This window comes from Ursus arctos, unplaced genomic scaffold (genome assembly GCF_023065955.2).
Source record: "Ursus arctos isolate Adak ecotype North America unplaced genomic scaffold, UrsArc2.0 scaffold_8, whole genome shotgun sequence".
In the NCBI taxonomy this organism is placed as follows: domain Eukaryota; kingdom Metazoa; phylum Chordata; class Mammalia; order Carnivora; family Ursidae; genus Ursus; species Ursus arctos.
The window spans coordinates 35,972,713-35,996,131 of NW_026623100.1; the positions used below are offsets into that span (position 1 = coordinate 35,972,713).

Below are 23,419 nucleotides of genomic sequence, written 5' to 3' on the forward strand. Positions count from 1 at the left end.
GTGAGCGACTGCCCCTTATTCTGATTCTCAAGCTGTTTTTCTATAAAACATATTTCAAAAAATAATACATGCTCATTTTATTAATAAACAAAGAGGAGAAAATTAAGGTTACCAGTGTTAACCAACTATCCAGAGTTTTAAAAACTATTAACAGTGTAGTGCATATAACCTTTCTGACTTCCCCTATGTGTATGCAGACACAAAGACACACACATCCCCCAAGCACCCATTCTTAGACTAACAGCACGATGCACTATCATTTGCCTTTTCTCATTTCTGTGTTCATACTACCATACTGTATTTTGGGGTATTTCCAATGTTTCCATGTTATAAAGGTTAGATGAACTTCTTGTGTCCATCTTTTTCAGTGTTTTCCTTAGGATAACTCCTAGAAACTGAACTGCTACATTGGAAACTATGTTTGCTTTTTTAAAGGCTCTTGATTTATTGCCACACTGCCATGAGAATTTAAATTCCCACCAGTAGGATATCAGTGCCTATTCTTCTGCACTGAGTATTATTATTTTTTAAACCATTGCCAATCTCCTAAGAGAAAAATTGTCACTTATGGTTTACATTTACGTGAATATTTTGAGATATACTTACCGGTCATTTGAGTTCTTATTTTGTCATTTTTCTGCTCAAGTATTTTGACCATTTTTCTATCAGGGTATGTATCTTTTCTTTATCTGCTATAAGGACTTTAATTATATTTGTCATAATTTTTATTTTTCATAAAAGAACATATAAATTAAAAATACTGTATTTGTTTTGTTTTCTTAATTTTTTGGTGGCAGTTTTTGCTGGCCTTAATTTTTGTCTACATCTTGTGTAAGTGTCTGCCTGGCTATAGCTTTTTAAAGTACATATATATTTTTTTAATTGCTTACACTTGGCTTCCAAACCCACACTGATGTGTTTGCTATCATCTGGGGTCTGTCTCTTTTCTGTTCTTTACTTAAATCTTAACCATTGTACAAAAATCACTGTAGTCTTTACTCACCGCTTCCCTCATGTTCCTGTACCTTGTGAGCTCAGTGTTCATACTACTTAACTATTCTGTTTCATATGCATATTTTTTCTCTTCCCAATTAGATTCTCAACTTGTGAAAAGCAAGATAGAGGTTTATAATCTCAATCTCAACCATCTCCTCCCTCATCCTCCTTGAGGCATCTTTAAGTTTCCTTTAAATTTTTTTCCTCACTCATTTCCATCTTGGCAACATTCATGAAAAAGTCTTTCTCTGCTTCCAGGTACACTAAAAAATTATTGCTTACTCCCCCTTAAAGTTCTTGCAATTTTCTAACCTGTTATGAACAGCAGAAAATCTGATTTTCTTAAAAGACAAGGTAGAATTGTCATGAGGAAGGAATTAGATGAAAATCCAACCCACTGATATTTCAAAAAGAATTTCATTTATGAAAGAACCCATTTGATTCACTAGTGGTTTAAATAGGTCACCTAGTATAAAATATATTGGTTTAAAACATTTTAAATGGACACAAAAGAAATCAATATTATTCCAAATACTGCTCTATAATAATAATTCTATAAGCCTAAAGAAGGTAGGGAGCCAGTTCAATTTTACCACCTCCATTTGCAACATAACAATGACAGACACAAGTCTGCTCTAAATGCCAGGGCAACTGCATGAGTAAGTACGGTATCCCTAAACACAGAGACTTTTAAAGGACCTGACCCTTCCTGGGTAGCAGGTTAAACAGTATTATATTTCCAAAACTCATTTGGCAGTTGGTTACAACCAGCACACTGATTTTTCCCCATCATTATGGAAATCACCCAGACAGAACCAGTATTCAATTTTCTAAAATATCTGCCTTTGCCTAAAAAATCCTAAGTGCACATGACCGTAAGGAAAAAGAAAAGGCAGACAAAGAACAGAATAACCCATCTAATTCCAGAGTCAGGTGGACTGCAGAGAGCAAACCACAGGATGCTCTTGTTCATGAGAAAGGGAATGGAAATGTGCCATAATCCCAACATGGGGATGTTACCCACTTTAATGCAAACACTTTGGATTAGTTGAAAACACTGAGATATGGGACTGTTAATACTAGGAAGGTGGTTCTCAGTAGGCTATATGGTGTTGATTTGTAGTTTATACCATTTGGTGTTGATTTGTAGCTTAGGTTTCCCTAAATAGAAGCAATCCAATAACTTAATTTGTATAATGTTTAACAATTTATTTTTTTTTAATTTTATTTATTTGTTTGTCAAAGACAGAGAGAGAGCACAAGGAGGGGGAGCGGCAAGCAGAGGGAGAAGCAGACTCCCCACTGATCAAGGAGCCCGATGTGGGACTCGATCCCAGGACCCTGGGAGCATGACCTGAGCCAAAGGCAGACATTTTAACCGACTGAGCCACCCAGGTGTCCCTAATGTTTAACAATTTATAAAGTACTTTCGTATCTATGCTCTAACTTCAGGCACATAATCTATCCAACTTCATTCTAAAAAGAAAAACAACAACAACAACAACAACAACAACACAACAACAACATCCAGATAGTGCTATATGTAAGACCAAGGAAGGTACCAGATTTAAGGGTTAAGCAACTTGAGTTGCTGGGTTAGCTCAAGAAGAACACTGCTTTGTTGGCCTACTGGGTGACAATGCACTGGTGCTTAATGTGCCCCTTAGACTTTAGTAGTGGGGTGGGAATGGGGAGATTTTGCTGGATACTGGTAATTCCTAGGTAAGGCATTTGGGGAATGCCTTCCAACTCGGGGAAGACACCAAGTAAGACAGGACCACTGCCCATAACTTCATTGACTTTCCTGCCTCCAGAGTTTCATGTAACATTCTCTTCCTGGTGCCAGCTCCTTTCTAGTTCACCATCCGCCTTGCTTGCCCTCTTAAGTATCCAGTATTTTCCTAACTATCCTATTTTGACCTTTGATTTCATTATTTTACTTGATCCTCACCCACATCGAGGTACATTATGTGTCATCCTAGTGTAGTGGGGACAAAGAAAATACCCCCAAAGCTTCCAGAGATGGGGGAAATGCTTGGGTATGTAAGTAGGATCACAAATCAGAATGGCTGCCATGTTGTCAGCTATGTTACGGAGAGGCCCATGTGACAAGGAATTGAATCCTGTTAACAACCATGTGAGTGAGCTTAGTTCATCTCTCCCCAGTGAGGGTAGCTTCAGATGAGATAGCCATCCCAAGTGACAACTTGACTGGAACTTCGTAAGAGACTCTGAGGTAGAAGCATACCGAGCTGCTCCCAGATTCCTGACCCACAGAAACTGTGAGATAATAAATGTTTGCTGTTTCAACCTGCTAAGCTTTGCAGTAAGTTGCCACATGGCAATAGATAATACAGGTATTTGATAAACAATGACAACTAGTTCTACCGTATAAATCACCAGTTGCCACATCTTTCCTCTTATCTATCTAGGGAACACGTGTGCAGTGTGAAGTAGGTCACAGTTTGAGAAGTTCTTCAAGAATTAAACCTCAACAGTAGGTAAGAATTTATGTCTGGCCTGCCTCTATATTGCATTATGAAATCTGAGAACTATTTCAAATTTATTCCCTCTCTACCTCAGTTTCCCTCTTATACACAACATGGCAAACATGCTGAAAATGGAAAATAAGAGCTGTCATTTTGGATTAAGATGGGAAAGCATGTAGCCGGCACAGGGTCAAAACAGGGATGCTAAGGCCTGCTAGGCATTTGATTTAGTACTTTACCGTGGTCAAGGGTTCATGTCTAAAATACTGGGCTTACAAAAGGGGCCTCAGTTCCCAACCATAAAGAACTTCAGAACTTTTAGTGTGCCTAGGACATTTCTACAATACATGCTTCATCAGTTCAACACTCTGAACACCCACAACTTTCATATCCAGTGCGCTCATACCAGAAACTAGCTATTCTCTGAACCTGAGATTTTTTCAGAAGCTATAAACCTGGATTGTGCCCATGATAACAGCTTGACTCTGAAGAATACTTGGGACTTTTGGCTGAATTATCTGGAAAAAGTCTACTGAGCAATTGCTATAAAAACTAGTCTCTACTATTCTGTTTCCTACAGTTTTGTGAACTTTGTTCCTTCGGTTAATACCATTTTTTAAATTAAATATTGTGAATAACAGTTTAAAATGTTATTGTAGTTCAAATATGCGGCACTAGATTCAGGTTTGGTCCATTCTCAGTTACATCTTAGCAACTCGGGTCATTAGATGCACTGCACTTACTCATTAATATAGGGTGCCTATTTGCCCTAAATGCTGTGCTTGATTGATGCTTTGACAGGGTATACGGTCCTTGCCCTGGTGGTATTTACATTCTGTCAGGAGAGAGACAATAATAAGGATAATTATGGTCCATGTTATAAAAGGCAAAGTAAAACTAGAAAACAATGGGGACGGTGGGAGGGACCTAATCAAGTCTAAGAGTGAGGGATGGTTAGGAAGGGTTTTCCTGAGTAAACAACACTTTCTTTGATACCCGAAGAATATAAGTTAGCTAGCAATAGGGAGAAGAGAGTGTATGGGCCAAGCGTAAGAACCCCAAGATGGGCCACTTTGGCATAAAGATTATTTTGAGATAAAAGCAGCTGAAACCCAGCAGATTCAGGAAAAGCACTTTACCTCCCCCTCAATTGCCTAAATTTACATTGGAAAGAAGAGCCTGTACCAGGAAGAGAGCTACTAACAAAGATTCCTCTTTACCTAAGAAATTTATCTGTATAACAGGGCAACCTTTGTTTTCCCAACATCTTTTCTTGCCATCCTGCTAAAGGTCTTTCTCCCCTTCGTATCCTTCTACCTCTCTCCTTAACTCAGGATGTCATATAAGCTTCAAGTCACTCAACTGTTTTTGGAATTTCATGTCTGTGTGGATTTCCATACATATGAAACTAAATTTGATTTTACCTGTTAATCTCTCTCATGTGAATTTAATTCTTAGTCCAGCCAGAAGAACCTTGGAACAAGGAAAATTTCTTCCTTCCCAATGAGGGAAATACATGTGTATAGATTCAGAGTCAGGAAGGAACTCTCAGGAAATACAAGATGGTAGGGATGCATACAGTTGGAGGGTCAAAGGAGAATGGCCAGGAAGAGAGATGAAGTTGCAGAGATAGATGGGGCCAGATCATACAAGACATTAGATGCTACATGAAAGATTTTAAATTTTATTCTAAAAGCAATAAAAGCCTTCAAAAAGGGAGTCCAACAGCACAGTGATATGAGTCAATTTATATTTTGAAATCACTCAGGCTGCCATGCGGAAAATGGATTGGAGAGACTGACAGTGGATAATGGGAGACCAGTAAGGCAGCTAATGCACTATCCAGATGAAAAAATGGTGGCTGCTTAAGACTAAGGTAATGGCAGTAAGAGAGTAGGCAGATTCTAAAACTATTTTAGGTTGTTTTTGGTGATGGATGTGGGGAGATAGAGTGAGGGAAATATCAAGGATAACTTTGGCACAAGCAACTGGGTGGATGGTAATGTCGTTCACTGAGTTAAGGAATTCTGTGGGAAGGGCAAACTTTTCTTGGGTGGTGATGAGGAGTGGGGGTAAAAGGGGTGATGTGTTCTATTTTGGACACATTAAATTTATAATGTCTCCGAAACACTCAAATGACTATGTTAAGTAGGTTATCTATATGCATCAAGAATAGGAAAGGTCTGGCTAAATAAAGAAATTTGGAGTGGTTGTTTATATAAATGGTAATAGAAATCATGGGGCTAGAAGATATTACCTAGAGAGAAAGGGCAAAGTGAGGTGAGAAGAGGTTCCAAGACCCAGATCTGACACATGTGAACATTTTTAAAATTAGTCAGGTAAAGAAGGAGGAGAATATAGAAATGGAAAGTGAGAAGAACCCACAGAGTTAAGAAGGAAACCAGAAGAAGAGTATGGCACCACGGAAATCAAGGGAAGAGAGAACTCCATATAGTGAGTTGAATGGTAGCCCCCCAAAAGATATGTCCACATCCTAATCCCTAGAACCTATGAGGCCACCTTATTTGAAATACAGGTCTTTGCAGATGTGACTAAATTAAGAACACCGAGATAAGTAGATCATCCTAGATTATCCCAGGAGGCCCTAAATCCAATGACAAGTGTCCTTATAGAAGAAAAGCAGAGAAGAGAAGGAGACAATATGACCATGGAGGTGGAGATTGGAGTGATATGGCCACACATTAAGGTATGAATACCTAGAGCCACCAGAAGCTAAAAAAGAGGCAATGAAGAGATTTTCCCTCTCCTAAAGCCTCCAGAGGGAGTGCAGTCTGGATGACACTTTAATTTTTTACTTCTGGCCTCCAGAACTGCAAGAGAATACATTTATGTTGGTTTAAACTACGAGTTTGTGGTAATTTGTTACAACCACCACAGGAAACTAATAAGTCCAGGACCATGGAGGTCTCCAATGACCTTAATGAGAGCAGTTTCCATGAAATGAGGAAGAAAGCCAAATGGAGGGCATGTGAATTGCATGTGACAGGAAGTATTAGATAACTCCTTCAAGGAGTCTAGCTGCCAAGGAAAGGGACAGGAATGGACAGAAACTAGAGGGGTGAGAGATCTCTGGAAACTATTTTTAATGACTGGAGAGTCTAAAGCTTATTTAAATGTTCACAGAAATGGTCTAGTGGACAGGGAGAGACTACAGAAACTGGAGAAAGAAGGAATGACTGATTGTGTAGGCCATGGGAAGGTAGGAAGGAATACCTACCTGTTCATTTTTTGAATAGCTAATACATTCCCTGATTCAAAATCTAAATGCCAGGGTTTCTTAATTAGTAATAGATAGTTGCAAGATGAGCATGTAGTCAGAGCTGAGAGAAGAAGAGCATCAGGAGAGAGATTTTATCTATCACAAAGCCATATGAAACATCTTTACTCCATAGCAGGATATCTCACTTACCTGGTGGCAAGAATGCTTAGGCCCTTGTTGGGAAGGAAAAAAATTTGCTCTACTTTTCAACATTCTTTTAGCTGGTCTAAATATCAAACTGAGACGACTCAGATTAGGAGGAGAAAATCAAAAGTCTACCAAGTATACCTCTTGTAGATATGGGAGAGACCCAGGAAAACTCAGTAACTCACTGAAATGGCTAGCGGCTTCACCTTAAATACCACCTCCAGCTAGAGACAAAAGAAAAGGTTGGGGGTGGGAAGTCAGTAATGGAAGTTTACAAGAAAAGCACAGTAAACAAGGGTAAGACTGTTACACAGATTTAAGTCCATCCCTTCTCCATTAATAACAGTTTCTAGAGATTTAGAGTCATCCCCTTCTTCCTGGTACTGAGGGAGACACTCTTACAACAAATGGAGATTTCCCTTATAAAAGTAAATGTCTCTATTCAGTTTTCAGAGCTTCTTTTGGATCTGCAGTTTCTTAAAAATAAACAGCTTGAAATAACCAAGATACCAAAGGGGCATATCTTCGGGTGGCTAAATTTGCTCCCCTCCATCCCCCAAGTATAAGTCTCCCTGATTGGACAGTTGCTGGATAAACCTACCAAACTCCAACTTACTGGGTTTCTTTTTGTTTCCTCTTCTAATATTTTGCAGGGCTGTGTGTGCATGTGAGTGTGTGTATTTTATTTTAAAGCTACATAAGCAATACAAGAAATAATTTCATAAAGCCTTTTAAATTCACATAGAACATATTTTTGTATACTGTGTTACACTTTGCACTAAAATAATTTCTCTGTTTCTTTGTTTGACAAAGTCTTCTTTTACTAAGTAAATAAACCCAACAGCTTTTCTCCATCATTTGGTAGAAGATCCAGGTGGAAAGAAGCAGGATGAAGAGTTCAGCTCTTTTGGGGAGTGAGGTGGGAAGAACATGTAGAATATGTACATGATGATTAAAAAACAGGTTCCAGGTCAACCTGCTAATTAGAATGATCTTGTCTCTTCTATTTCCACTTCATTCGTTCTTGGAGAAGCTGCATGGACTTTAACAGAAAATAAATAAGTAATCACCTTGCTAAGCTTTCCTATGCTGACCTCAATATACAGATGCTCCATAGTTATCTTCCCTTTGATGCAAGAAAAGGGCTTGCAAATAGAATGTCAATGTGCTTGTTAAGCACACAGAAAACTGAACTCACCTGCAATTAGAAGCTGACAAGACGCTTTCAAAAGCTTATTAGCATACTCAAATAGGATTAAGAATGCAGTTAGCAAGTGTCCAGAAGGCATATTCTTATTCAGTAGTTCTCAATCTGTAGAGTACATTAGACTCACCTGGAAGCTTTTCCACATCATACCTTTCCAACATTACAATTTGTTAGGCCCAAGCCAACGCCCAACATTTGTATTTTTGCTCGTTAACTGCCATAGGTTATTACAAGTATAGAAAGACTAAAGACTAAGTACAATTCCTCCAATAAAGTAGCAAATTTATGTATGGAATAATCCAAATCCCGATTACACTAATTCCTACATCAGCAGCTCCCAAATTAGTGAATGCTCTTTGCAAAAAACAAACAAAAAACCCCAAAACACAGTCAAGTAAATTCATTTCTCTGAGAAGACCTATTTAACTTTAACTACCAACCATTTCCCTAATCAATTAATTGCTTTTATTATTCATTTATTACATTTTTAATCTAACACCTTTAACGACCCACAAACTCTTAGAAACAATGCCTCAAGGATACCTGTGGTATTATCATATTGGAAATGTACAAAACAGACATAAAATGCACTCCATAAAGCATTTAAGGCCACTTCTAAGAATCAACAGTCTTGCCTACTGTCAGTAGGTAAGCTCTCTGTACCCCAGAGCTCTGCCCTCAAGTTCTACTTCCCCAGGTAAAGGCCGTCAATTGTCCTCTCAGGATAACATCAAATGGTGGTCATTACAGGGACCCTGACTTCTCCATATCCAGCTCCAGATGGATATGTGCTATTAACAGGGGAAACACTCTGAACTGAAGTCTTTAGCAGATTACACTAATCAAAAACATTGTTATGGGCAAATTATTACACATGAAATAGGTATAAGTTTTCCCAATCACAAAATAAAGGCCTCTGAATTTCTTAGACTAATCTGATGACACTTTAACTTGTCTTTTAAATGCACAGTAATATCAGAAATGCCACTGTAGAAACCTGAATACAATCTCTGCCTAAAGTCTCCCCTATCTCCACCATTTCATATTTGCTTATACCTATACTTGAGTGATTATTATTCATTTGTTTTGGGGCCAGTCTATTTATAAACTTAGAAGTTTCTTGAGGGCAAGAATCAAGTCTTTACTGCTTTTAGCATGCCTCTGTGTGCCCACCAGGTCTTCAATAAATAATTTGTTGACTAAGTGCCATTTTCAGAATGCTGTATTCTAAATCTCATTTCCTAGGAAGGAAGCTCATGCCCTTAGGGGCTATGATCTGTGGTTGAGCATTCTTCATTGAGTATTAACAGATATTCCCCACAGCCAGTGACAACATAACTCAGGAATCTGTTTTTGACAGGTTAAATTACTCTTGAGAAGGAAAAAATTCTTATTTCTATTCTAGGAAATATTTTTATATGTTCTTGTTTACTATTTTAGCATTTAATAACACCAGGTGGCTAGAAGAGTCTCCTCATGAGTTGTAGCCTAGGCATAAAAGCTTGTCACAGTGCAATTATCTAAAGTGGAAGAAATTCATACCATGGATTCTCAATAAATATCACCAAAAGGGACCACATGCTCATTTTATCTGATATATTTTTGGAAAAAAGGATTGTCTGCCACAACAAAGTGGGAAGAAAGGAGCCAACCACTCTAAATATATATGTAGTGAGGTTGAGAAAACTGTTTTCACTACAAGTCTTTTCAGGAAAGGTACCATTTTGGGTGGAGAAACTCCTTGAAAATTAATTTGGGGTAGAAGGACAGTCCTTGAAGGACCAGGGTGAGAGAACTGCTCCATAGGAGAGAGGGGAACGTTTCCCAAGGGGACTAAGGGGGACACAGTGCTGGAACACAATAAAGAAGGAAAAAAATAAATCAAGAATGGTACATTTCAGATAGTGGGAGGCCTTACATGGCGTAATGTGGTCTCCACTCTAAGACTTATATGGCCCCTACTAGGGCCATATAAAGCTTAGGAGCTGATGGATTTTTTTGTGTGGAAACCATTGAAGAGGCAGGATTTGATGTCTAAATTACAAAGGCAGAACAGAAGTCAGTTGTGAGTTGGGAAAGTACTTGAAGCAAGTTTACCCAGATGTCTAAGGGGAAAAGAGCGCATCACAGGACAATTAAGTTACAAAGAGGAAACAAGCAATCTACCCAAATACAAGGGGGAAAAGACAAGAATAAAATAACAGCTCTTCTAAGTACTTCACTAACATTCTCTCTTTAATGTTCACAAGAATTCTGAGGTAGGTGCTGACATTATCCCCGCTTTTCAGATGAATTCTCCACTGTTCAGAAATCTACTAAACACCTTGCCTAAGAGATAATGTAGTAAGAGCCAGAATTGGGGCTTAAATTTAGGTCTTCTGTCCCTAAAGCTCATGCTCTTAGCTACTACCCTCCCCACTTAACACTTCCCACTTTAGCTCCAGAATGCTTATGATATAAAACTCTAAGTTTTCTCAAATATTGCTAATGGAAGTGGGGGAACCAGGCTGAAGAAAAATGCAATTCAACAAAAGGACTAGGTCTTTGGAAGGAAAACACGAACAAGGTCATACCACATGCTGGTGTATTTAAATAAAAATAAATTGTGTTCTCTACCATAAACATACAAAGCTCCATTTAATTTGAAGCTTGCCAGTCCTTTTAGGATGAGAAAGCAGACCCCAAAACATGTATATAATCTCTTATGCATAATTCCAACATCCAAAGAGTTCTAAAAACTAAAAATTTTCCATACGCTTTATGTCAAAACTCAGATGACATTAAAACTTGAATTGATGTGAAGCTATATATAGTCTGCATTTATCCCACTTAGTGTGAATACTCCTGTTTTGCTCAGAAATACTAATGTGTGTGACTAAGGGTGCTGCAACAGACCGTGGGGGCATTACATAACACCCAGAGAAGGCATCTCTCTAAAATTTGAAAAATTCTAAATTCTGAAACTCATCTAGCCAAAGGTTTTAGACCCTCTATGGACTTGTATTCCGAAGTATTTTAAAAACAATTTCTAAGAATGATTAGCTCAGAGGTACTTAATCTCCAGGATCTCACACAGGCCAGTAAATTTTCAAAATATTTTGAGGACGACATAGAGTTACAATTTTTAAAAACTAAGTAAGGATGATAAAAATATCCTATCAACATCGTTTTATAAAAGGATATTTTCAACACCAAAAAACACATGAAGGCCTTAATTCAATGCAAAAGACAAGTCTTTAAATTGAATAAATTTAACTTTATGGAAAACACTCTGTGGTCCTAATTTTTCTTATTTCACCGGAGGCTGGTGAAAATTCACTGGAAACCAGCATCGTTCTGGTCGGAGGCATAGAGCCCAGCTGGCTACGAAAGAATTGCTTCAGGAAATGGTAAAAAATGCAGTCCCCGAGGATCCATCCTAGGAGAAGGTCCCGGCCACATCTATATTGTGTTCCGGAGAGCTTGTGGGTTGTCTCTGATGTGCAGCCAAGCTTCAGAACCACTGGTCTAGACTGTAGGATCTAGTTCCGCCTTTTTTTCCCTCTCCTCAATTCTTTTCTGAGGGAGTAAGGGGAGCAAAACAGAAATGTTTCCAAGTAGGGAGTCTGCCCAACCCACTGTTTATAGTACCAGTTATTCCTCCAATAGTCAATGCTGGACCAGCTCATCAACTTGCAAACTGAGGTTGCTAGCAGCGGAACAACAGAAAGTAGGTAGTAGACAAGCGAGAAAAGCCTGCTGAAGCAAAACTCCTCTATGAAAAGGTGTGGGTTCCAGAGTTTCTTTCTCTTCAACTCAAATATTCTATATGATGCCTAAATTCAGCACAGGTATATCTGTCTTTGCTGGAAAAAAAATTATAAAAAATATATGTGTGTATGAATACGTAACTATACATGTATGTGTGTGTTTGTGTGTGTATGTGTGTATCTATCTAGCAATCCTTCATAGCTGTCTTCTCTGTCCAGCTGCTATGCCAGCTCTATGATTTTTTTATTTTTATTATTTTTTTAATAATAATTTTTTATTATATTATGTTAGTCACCATACAGTACATCCCTAGTTTTTGATGTAAAGTTCCATGATTCATCACTTGTGTATAACACCCAATGCACCATGCAATACGTGCCCTCCTTAATACCCATCACCAGCCTATCCCATCGCCCCCCCCGCCCCTGAAGCCCTCAGTTTGTTTCCCAGAGTCCATAGTCTCTCGTGGTTCATTCCCCCTTCTGTTTACCCCCCCTTTCCTCTTCCCTTTCTTCTCCTACCAAGCTCTACGATTTTGACTTTCATTTTTCATCTTTAGAGGGATTACAAAAATCACTAATATTACCTCAAACAATATAATGACAAATCATAAAAAACAACTGAAAATCCATAGCATGCTTGATGTTTGATGCAGCAGGCTACGTTCTCCAACATTCCAAAAAGATAATTAATTCCAATAATTTCCTTTCTATGGCAAAAAGTTTCTCTTATTCTCCTATTGTTTTAAAAAAATCTTAATATACATAGTTAATATCTTTAAAAATACACATAACTTTCAATAAGCAATCAAACTTCTGTCCCAGCTAAAAAATTGGTGGAACCTTCTAAAGCAAGGCTAAATGGTTAGTGACAGGGAAGACCGAAAAGGACATATAAATAACCCCTGTTCTCACAGAATTAATCACTAAATCCTATTTGACCAAAATCCCTTGGTCTCTAAGCTTTGCAAATGAAACAGCATCTCTCACTTGACATTCATCCAGGACTTCCAATTATGAAACAAGAATTGTTTTATGTCACTGTGTATAGCTGATTATCTGAATTCAACACTATGCTGGCAGCAAGAGGGGTGAATGTTTCATAATTTGCTCCATAACCAGCTTACTTCTTATACTCCCAGACCAAATTCAACTTTCTTCTAGAGCCAGAATTCTAGTATTTAGTTAGTATACAGCAGTGGTTCTCAAAATTTAGTCCCAGGCCCAGCAGCATCAGTACCACATGAGAACTTGCAAGAAATGCAAATTCTCAGGCCCCACCCCAGACCTGTTGAATCAGAAACTCTGGGTGGGGTCCAGCAATTTGTGTCGTAATAAGCCCTCCAGGTGATTCTGAAGCATGCTCAAGTTTGAGAACCACTGATATAGACAACAAGTAAAAAAAAAAAAAAAAGGTGAATCCTTCTGTTGGTCCGAAGCCAGGGGTACTGTATATTCTGTCTTGATAGGAAATAAAGACATTCAATTAGAAGACAATCTCACAACTCCTACCCTCAATCGAGTGTGTTTTATTTTTGTGAGCTAAATAAGAAAACAAGCTGCAATCTGAAATTTAGTCAAAAATGTGTACTTAATAGGCATCAGTTCCTTTCCAGCTTGATTTCACACAATGCTGTTTACATCTTCTTACATCTAAAGTGCCAAAAAAGGATCTTCATGATGTAAGCCTCGGACACCTCAGGAATTGTATAATAAAACATCAACTAGATCTGAATATATCAAGCTTATTAGAGAAGAAAAGTGGAATTATTTGCTACATCTCAGAACTGTATTCAACAGGGAATTAGAGATTTCTTTTCATTTTCATACTTTCAAATTAACACCATTAACCAGAACACCCCATTCTTTAAAAGGTTCTAGGTAGGCAAAGTTTCACTGCATTACTTCTTGCTTTCAGTGGGGATAAAGCAGAGTCCTGGGAGGCACATTTTGTATATCTGCAAGGCTGCAGAATAAAACAGTCACATCTGTTCAATACTGAAACAAAGGTCCCGTAAACCCTCAGATGGTGAATGTAATACCTCACATCTCACCTGGGTAATGAAAAGACACCAAGAACACCATTATCACACAAAAGCAATTACATACTGTTCTGCTCTTGTTTATACTAAAATCACTGTGTTAAAACTTCGCTTGCCCTAATATTATTGCATTTTAAAAGAAGGGGGCAAGACCAGTTTGCAGTCCACAAAGCACCGACTTTCAAAAAGCAGATAGTTCCCATGCAACTGTTAAAGAGCACAAATGAAGAGAGCCTTCTAATCATTAGTTTACAGGTAGCTCAATACATTAAACAGAGCAAAAATAGCACAAAAGATAAACTACAGACCAATTTCCATGCTATAGACATATATTTTCAAATAAAACATGAGCAAATAAAATCAAGCAATTTATTTAAAAACAAAACAACAACACTGACCAATATGGTTCAGCCCAGAAATGCATGGATAGTCTAAAATTATGAAACATAAAAATGTATTTTTTCACATTAACAGGCAAAGGAAAAAAAAAACCTACATGAGCATCTCAGTAGTTGCCAGAAATATATATATATATATCATGATTCTACCTTAAAAAATGTTTCTATGCATAATAAAAGGTCTAAAAAGCAAAAAAACAGAATGTTTTGGGTAGCAAAATTACAGATCATTTTTCTTTATATTTTGTTTTCGAATTATTGTTAAGAAAGTGTGGCTTCTTTTATAATTAGGGAGAAATGTTTTCATTTATACATATTTAAATCTTTCTTATTTTCCTCATGTATGTCTGTCACACACAGACTACAGGGCTTGAATTCCCACCTCTTGAGGTCAATCAGTCCACTTTTAGGATGTGCGCTGGAAGCAATGTCCACAATAGCTAAATCGTGGAAGGAGCCGAGATGCCCTTTAACAGATGACTGGATTAAGAAGTTGTGGTCCATATATACAATGGAATATTACTCAGCTATCAGAAAGAACGAGTTCTCAACATTTGCTGCAACATGGACGGCACTGGAGGAGATAATGCTAAGTGAAATAAGTCAAGCAGAGAAAGACAACTATCATATGATTTCTCTCATCTATAGAACATAAGAACTAGGAAGATCAGTAGGGGAAGAAAGGGATAAAGAAAGGGGGGTAATCAGAAGGGGGAATGAAACATGAGAGACTATGGACTATGAGAAACAAACTGAGGGCCTCAGAGGGGAGGGGGGTGGGGGAATGGGATAGACCGGTGATGGGTAGTAAGGAGGGCACGTATTGCATGGTGCACTGGGTGTTATACGCAACTAATGAATCATTGAGCTTTACATCGGAAACCGGGGGTATACTGTATGGTGACTAACATAATATAATAAAAAATCATTAATTAAAAAAAAAAAGGATGTGCGCTGGACAAAGTTGCCCTATCTTCATTATTTTTTAATTAAATAATTAGAGAGAGAGAGAGAGAAAGCCAGAGACAGAGAGAGCAGGAGCAGGGGAGGGACAGAGGGAGAGGGAGAAGCAGCCTCCCCACTGAGCAGGGAGCCTAAAGTGGGGCTCCATCGATCCAGGACTCCAGATCATGACCTAAGTTGAAGGCAGATGCTTAACTGACTTAGCCACCCAGGTGCCCTTATCTTCATTATTTTTAAGGGTCCTCCAGTAGCAACACAGAAAAAACATAACTAGGTAGGTTAAAAAATATGAAAAGGGTGATTACAATTGAAAAGAATATGTATGCATTAAAAAATACTACAAGTGAACATGTAAAAGAAAGCAGCTACTAAAGCCATGGGGCGACCATCTGGAAACATTGTTTTCAGTTGTTTTATTGTGTTCAAAGTATTTTTTAAATATACAAAATTGAGTAAAGGAAGAAAAAAAAAAAAAACCCTGCCAGACCCTTGCTACTTGGGGCCAATCTTCTAATCTTTGCTACTGTTGCTATGTGTTCACCTGACATCAAAAAGATGGGCACCCCTTATGACCCTTTCTTCTTTCTCATAACCCCATTTCATTCATTCATTCATTAATTCATTCATTCACATATTTCTTGAAAAGGTAACACAAACACGATTCAAAAAATTGTTTTAAATATATATAAAGGCATATGGCAAAATCCTATCTCTACTCCTATTTCTTCCATTGGCTTCTTATATTATCGTTTCAGAATTTCTTTTTGCAATTATAAGCAAATATAAATAAATGTATATTCTTATTCCACCCTTCTTTATTTCTCAGCACAAAAAGTAGCATACCAAATACATGGTTGCATGCTGTGCCTCTTTTTAAAAAAATCGCAATATATCTTAGAGCTCTTCTCCATCAGGTCAGTCCATAGGCTTCCTCATTCTTTTCTACAACTATCCAACATTCCGTGGTTTGCATGTACCACAGTTTACTTAACCAAACACTGGGGTCATCCCTATCATATTATTACAAACAATGCTAAGCATAACCACATACATACATCAGATTCGTTTCTGAATGTGCCTTTGATGAAGCTTCTGGGATGGTTCAGATATTAGATGACTACAAGGACACCCGTTCACCAGGCTGAGAGGTAACCCCTTTTCTAGTTCTCATTATATACAACATTATGTAGCAAAAGATGGAACGATTCCATGAATCAAGCAATTGTACTCTTACGGGATTCATCTCATAAAAATAAAATGACTGAAACATGCAAATGAACACATTTCTATAAAAAATGATGTATGTGCATAAAAAGTATAAAATATACCCATAGTATGGTGGGTCTATGGAGTGCTTTGTTGCTTCTTCCCATACCTTTTGCCCATCAATGCTTTCTAATTTTACAAAAGTAATGTACTATTTCTGTGATATAAAATTAAAAATGATAAATAAAACATTAATTCAAACTAAGCTGGATATATTCCTTTGCTCTGTCGTATATTTGTACAGTGAGTTCTTCAGATTTCCTAAAGTATGTTTATGCGCAGAATTTAATTCTTACACTAACCCTATGTATTTTCATTCTATCAAAACGGAAAAGGAGGCAACAGAGGGTTAGGCAGTTGTGCTCAAAGTCATTCAAATAGAAAGCTCGGCAGAGACAAATTTCAAACCTAGATCTTCTGACTGCAAATTCAGCGCACTTTCAAAAACATAACTGTTGCTTCCTTAATTATTTTTTTTAAAGATTTTATTTATTTATTTGACAGAGAGAGAGACAGCCAGAGAGAGAGGGAACACAAGCAGGGGGAGTGGGAGAGGAAGGAGCAGGCTCCCAGCAGAGGAGCCTGATGTGGGGCTCGATCCCAGAATGCCGGGATCACGCCCTGAGCCAAAGGCAGATGCTTAACGACTGAGCCACCCAGGCGCCCCGCTTCCTTAATTTTAATAATACTTCAGGAGTTACTCACATAATCAGAATTTGACAGATGAATTAAAATTATACAGTATAAGGCCTCAGTCCCTAAAGCTCATATAATCAGATCTTATTGAAGGAAGAATGCTAGCATATAACTCCCAAAACTCCGGAGTTAGGAGAGGGTCTGGATGCTTCTAAATAAATTACTATTAACTGGCAAAATATATATCTAGTGTGGCCCAAAATTAATGCATAATAAAAGTAACATCCTCTCAAGTTGGAAGATTCTCACCTTCAAGACAACCTTTGTCTTTCACTCCTGCTTTAGTCTGGTCTCCAAACACCTCATAGAATTTCAAAATACGAATAAGCCATACTTTCAAAGGGGTGATTATAAAATATACATTTTTTTAAGTTTGGGACTTACTAACCAAGATGATAATAAGTTGACTAGGATCTATTCTTTCTCCCCAATGTCTCTCCTTCTTTCCTGTAAAATCATACAGGTTAGGGGTGCCTGGGTGGCTCAGTTCATTAAGCATCAGCCTTCAGCCCAGGTCATGATCCCACGGTCCTGGGATCGAGCCCCACATTGGGCTCTCTACTCAGCGGGGAATCTGCTTCTCTCTTTCCTTCTCCCACTCCCCCTGCTTGTGTTTGCTCTCTCTCTCTGCCAAATAAATAAATAAAATCTTAAAAAAATTACACAGGTTATTTTATAATGCACATGGAGTCCACTGATAAATCTTGGTTTGTTAAAGTATATTTTAAAAAGGTTTTATTTTTTTATTTTACTTTTATTTTTTATAGAGGGAGTGGGGAAAGGGCAAGAGGGATAGGGAGAGAGAGAGAATCTTAAGCAGGCTCCATGCCCAGTGCAGAGCCTGACACAGGGCTCAATCTCACAACCCTGAGATCATGACCTGAGGCAGAATCAAGAGTCAGATGCCTAAGTGACTGAGCCACCCAGATGCCCCAAAGTATATTTGATTCAGCATTCCTCAAACTATGTCTCATATGATATTGTTCCAAAATATGATTAGATATGTCTCAGAGGGGTAGAAAGGAAAGACCATGGTTAAATACAATGCACCCCTTTTGGACAGCCACAATTCACAGTGGACATTAATATAATAAAGGCTCTAGAGAAGTCCTGCATCACAGAAACCTTTGTTTAACCCAGTTTATTTTGACACAAGATTCTTCTACTATGGAATAACTATTTACATCTCGTGTTTAGACTAACTGCTTGAATAAAAGTAGTTACTAATTGAACACCCACAACAGATACAGCAAAAACAGGTAATTCTTAAATCTTTCCTAACACAAAAGTATTAATTCTTTAAAAATTTCCTATGTTCAATCTAGTGAACTCCTTCCTCTTCACCCACCAAAGCCTTGCTCAAATATTACCTCATTTGAGAAATCTTCCCCAGTGCTCTCTATATTACTAACTGCTCCTTTCTCCTGGTTTACACAGCATTTATTTATATCTCTATTATCTCACTTAACACATGATAAATCAGGTCATCCATTTGTCTCCTTGCTGGTGAGCTCCTTGAAAATATGTTTGATTATGTTTTCAACACCTTGAACGGTGTAGGGCACATATGAGCTTCATGATGAAGAAGTAAACAAAGTCACTTCTTCAGGTATAACAGTTCCCCATAATTCAATTCCTGTATTTCTAAACTGTTAGTGAAACCTTGCCAACACCTTGAGAATATTATGCTCTCTCCCTAAAACTTGTATCCTTTACTGAGCAGCAGTGGTCTGAGTTAACTCAGTTGTGACATGTCCTCTAGCCAAGCCCATTCACAGTTTTTGCCTTAGGTGATTTTTGTTTGTTTATATCTCTGTGCCTTTGTACCTGCTGGTCCCTGCTTGGAATGCTGTCTCAAAGTTTTATATATCTGGAAAATGTTCCTACTCGTCCTTTAAGAATCAGGTTAAAAAATACTTTCTTTGGGAGGCCTTCATATCTTCCCATCCTTTCAGGAAGTGAAAGGAATTTCTCAAATCAGACATTTATGCACCTATTACTATGTAGACATGAAGGACAGAAAGATGAAGACGTGGAGAGGCGCCTGGGTGGCACAGTTAAGCATCCAACTCTTGATTTCAGCTCAGGTCATGATCTCGGGGTCCTGGGATTGAGCCCCATGTCGGACTCTGCCCTCAGAGTGAAGTCTGCTTATCTCTCTCCCTCTGCTCCTCCCCTTGTTTGTTCCCTTGCTCTCTCTTTCTCAAATAAATAAATAAAATCTTTTAAAGAAAGAAAGAAAGAAAGAAAGAAAGAAAGAAAGAAAGAAAGAAAGAAAAATGAAAATGTGGACCCCACATTCATGGAGCTCACAGTCTAGTAAGGAAGACAGCCATATAAACAAATAACCACACTGTAATAATATTAAATGTAATACCAAAAGGAAGACTTATGGAATATTTGACATATGTTTACTTTATTACATTCTTTATTAAACATTAAAGCTCTAAGGACTGCTATACTCTCAACTGTCTTCTGAAGAAACTGTCTCCAAGTGGTTCTTTTTATATATGATAAGATCTGTTCAGTAGATAATGCATGAAACCAACCCCGTTTCTTGGGCCACAATCAATTGGACTAGCACTCAGAGCCCCAACTAAAGACAATCTACAGGCTGAACTTGAGAGAGATCACCTAGGGCATGGCTTGGCTCAAAATTCTGCCCAATAGGGGTCCTCTATTTTAGGTGACAAACCAATCCAATCAGGTTCTCTCTTGGGAAATAGAAATGTTGGGTGAGCAAAGTAAAAGAAGGCAGGTCTCCAGAGCTCAAATCCTTTTCTAAATACTGCTCAGCTATTGTTTTTTAAGGTTTTGAAAGCAGTAGGGCCAAGGGACAATATGGCTGCTGAGATGATTTCCCATTTAAATTTACATTAAACCCTCATGATCAAAGGTAGTATGTGTGTGCCTCTTCTTTTCAATTGACAAGGGCCTAACACATCATATCACCACTTTTGAAATTAGGAAACAGGCTTAAGAGTTCTACAACTTGACTATAGTCCCTCAGCTGGTAAGTGGCAAAGCCAGAAATCAAAGACCAAATCAGCCTGATCCTTCTAGAAAATCCTGCCAGGTAAATGGCCTCACAATCAACTGATGACACTTATAAGTTGACAGAGGTTAATGGAGAGAGGCTTAAAGGAAGAGTTTATGCAGAGAGTAAAACAGAAATGTTCTGGAAGTCAATATGCTAGGAGATATGAAGTGGAAGGGGCACACCAGGTTTTACTCTGGTCAAGTTAATTTATCACTTCAACCCAGACCTCTCCCCTGAGCTATTAACTGTTTCTCTTACTCAAATATAATATCAGTAAGGGAAAGAGCTTAATCTTTTTGTTCACCAGAGTCTAAAACAAAGCCTAGCTTACAGTAAGTGCTTAATAAATATTTGTCGAATAAGTGAACAAATTCTCAAAGAAGCTAAAGGAACATTCTACAGCGGACTGCAAGAAAGGTTATCGTGAAATAGACTCCGGAGGTCACTTACAAGTACAGTTGATCCTCACTTTTTTATGGATCCTGTATTTGCGAATTCTCCTACTTACTAAAATTTCTCTGTAACCACAAAACTGACACTCACCATGCCTTCTCAGTCATCCACAGACATGCACAAAGTGCAAAAATTGAGTCACCCCACAAACACATTCTCAGCTAAGGTGGAAGAAGGTAGTGCTCTGCATTTGTGTTTCCAGTCTCACACAGGGATGACTAGAGGACACAGGTGGTAGGGGCGGTGCAGGGTAGTGCAAGAAGCTCCAGCTCAGGGGCCAATCAGACAGGGTTTGAAGCCTAACTCTGGCACTTGTTAGAGAGTGGCCTCAGGGAAGTCACTTAACACTTCTGAACCTCATTTTCTCTACTGTAAAATAAGGAAAATAGAATTTACCAGGAGGAAGTGTATTTACATAATATTATAATCTATGTAAGATGTATATATGGACATAATTTCCCTAGGAGCAGTGGTTCAGTATTTACTAATTTAGTGTTCTAGGTGACTTTATAGACCAAAATTACTGTAAATAATGAGAATCAAAGATACTTATCTATAATGAACTAACAGAAAGATATAGAAAATAATTATTTGGATGGAGTGCAGGCCAGTGTCAGGCTTTAAAAGATTTTGAAATAGAACCTCACTACGCATATAAGGTGCAGAAAAGGCTTTCAAGGAGAGAGAATAGCACCTACAGAGAAAGACCCAAGTGTAAAATAAACAGGTAGGTTTAGGAAATGGCACTTCAGAAAGTCTAGAACAGGAGATGCGGCCAGGACACGGGGTCACAGTGCTTCTCTGTGCCCTGCATACTACCCTGCACTGCAGAACCTCTCCCTCTGCATTTAATTCTTGGTTTACAGGTTTCTCTCCCATTAAACTGTGGGCTCCTTAAAGACAAGATCTCTAGGAAGAAATCAGTTATAATCTTTTAAATCTGCAAAAGGGTAATTACTAAGCACAAATACACCTGAAAAGACTGTAAAAAAAAATAACTTTGGTTTTCAACCACAGCCTATACCAACGCATAACAGCAACCAACTCAGAGATTTGCAGTTTTTCCAGGACTTTTCTTTGATGACTGTTAATAATTCTGTAATTAATATTTTTATTGTCCTCAATACCTGGGCATTTGCTAGAATAGCTTTAAGATCGTCCCCTTTTTCATGTGATTTATTAACAGGGCTCAAACATATGGTCTATTAGACAATGCAATGCTGCCTCCTCAGAGTAAAGATTCTCTTAATTCACTCTACTAGATTTATTTCTCTATATACAAGGTATAGTCTTACCATAGTAAAATACAAGGAATATATATATATATATATATATATATATATATATATATATATATATATATATATATATCATATAAAGAAAACGAGAATTTTTCAAAAGAACTTGCAAAATTCTGGCCAAAACACAGTGTACATATTAAACTCACTGCTTGAATTTCACCTCTGCAAACTGAGAAAAACAAAACCAATTTATATGAAGTCACGAAACCAGTACTTTTAGAACCTACAAAGTTCTGTACACATGTATTTTCTCTTGCGCACTCTTTCTCATACACACATAGCCTAAGGGGCCCATCACACTTAATCCAATACTTCTATTTCCTAAAAACAAAACCCTTACAGTCCAATATCTAAATTAATATTTTCAAAACTCTAAAGTGACAAGTTACTTTTCCCCACAAATTTCTTGGGATAATTTTATTTAGGCACAACATAGTCTGCACTATTATGTAAAACCAATACCATTAAAACACAAACTGATATACTGTAAATGTGAATACAAATCCTCTGTGAATGGTGAAAAGAGAATATTGTTTTTAAACAGATTCAAAGCCATATTATCCATATTCTTGTTGTAATCAAATCACATTGTGCTACATAGCTAAAGTATGTGGTATATTTTATGATAAACTAGGGTGGACAGGCCCTTACACTGCAAACTCTGCCACTCCAGTTAAGCTATTTAAAGTATAATGAGGAAAAAAAGAAGAAAAAAAAGTATAATGAAAACTGCCTACTTAAAATAATAATACATTTTAAATTTCTTGGGGCCAGAAACCCCTTCTCACCTGCATTTTCAGAAACTATCACCGAAACAATTGTATTGGGACAAGGATTTCAGAGAGGGTATTATAATCATATGCCATTTTAAGGAAGGCAAGAAGAGTTTACCATTAACAAAACTGATTAAAGTTCCCAATCTTGCAAAACTCCCTGTACTGTGTATTCTGCTTCTCTTTGCCTTCACCTTCCAGCTGCTTGGAAGGAGCAAGTGGAAAATGTTAGTTTCCATGAGAGATGTGGATGAAATTTAGGACGTGGGAGGGGTAAGGGACTCACTAGCAGAACGGAAGGCAGCAGAGAAGTGGCCAGGGCTCCTCACTCAAACTAGGTATCAAGACCGAAAGCTGGAGTAAAGTGGGAGGTGGAGGGAGTAGAAGAAACGCAGATAACGCACTCGGGCCCGCGAATGGGGGAGGGGTGAAAACGCGCAACTCCTCCCCCTACCCGCCTGGGGAGGGGACCGGGGGATGCAACACCGGTCAGTTTGCCTCGCGGTGTTGCACTGGGGTAGTGAGGTGACTCGCAAGCCAGAGGTTTCAGTCCGAAGGAGGCTGAGGGGGCTCAGGGAAGTTGAGGGGCGGGGGAGGAATAGCGCGTCTGTGCGGGGAG

General features: G+C 38.2%; 1 protein-coding gene across 1 annotated transcript in view; it reads right to left on the bottom strand.

Moving 5' to 3' along the window:
• The window catches only part of PAIP2B (poly(A) binding protein interacting protein 2B), a 32,667-nt gene that overhangs the window by 8,804 nt on the left and 444 nt on the right, over positions 1-23,419 (bottom strand). The window lies entirely within an intron of this gene.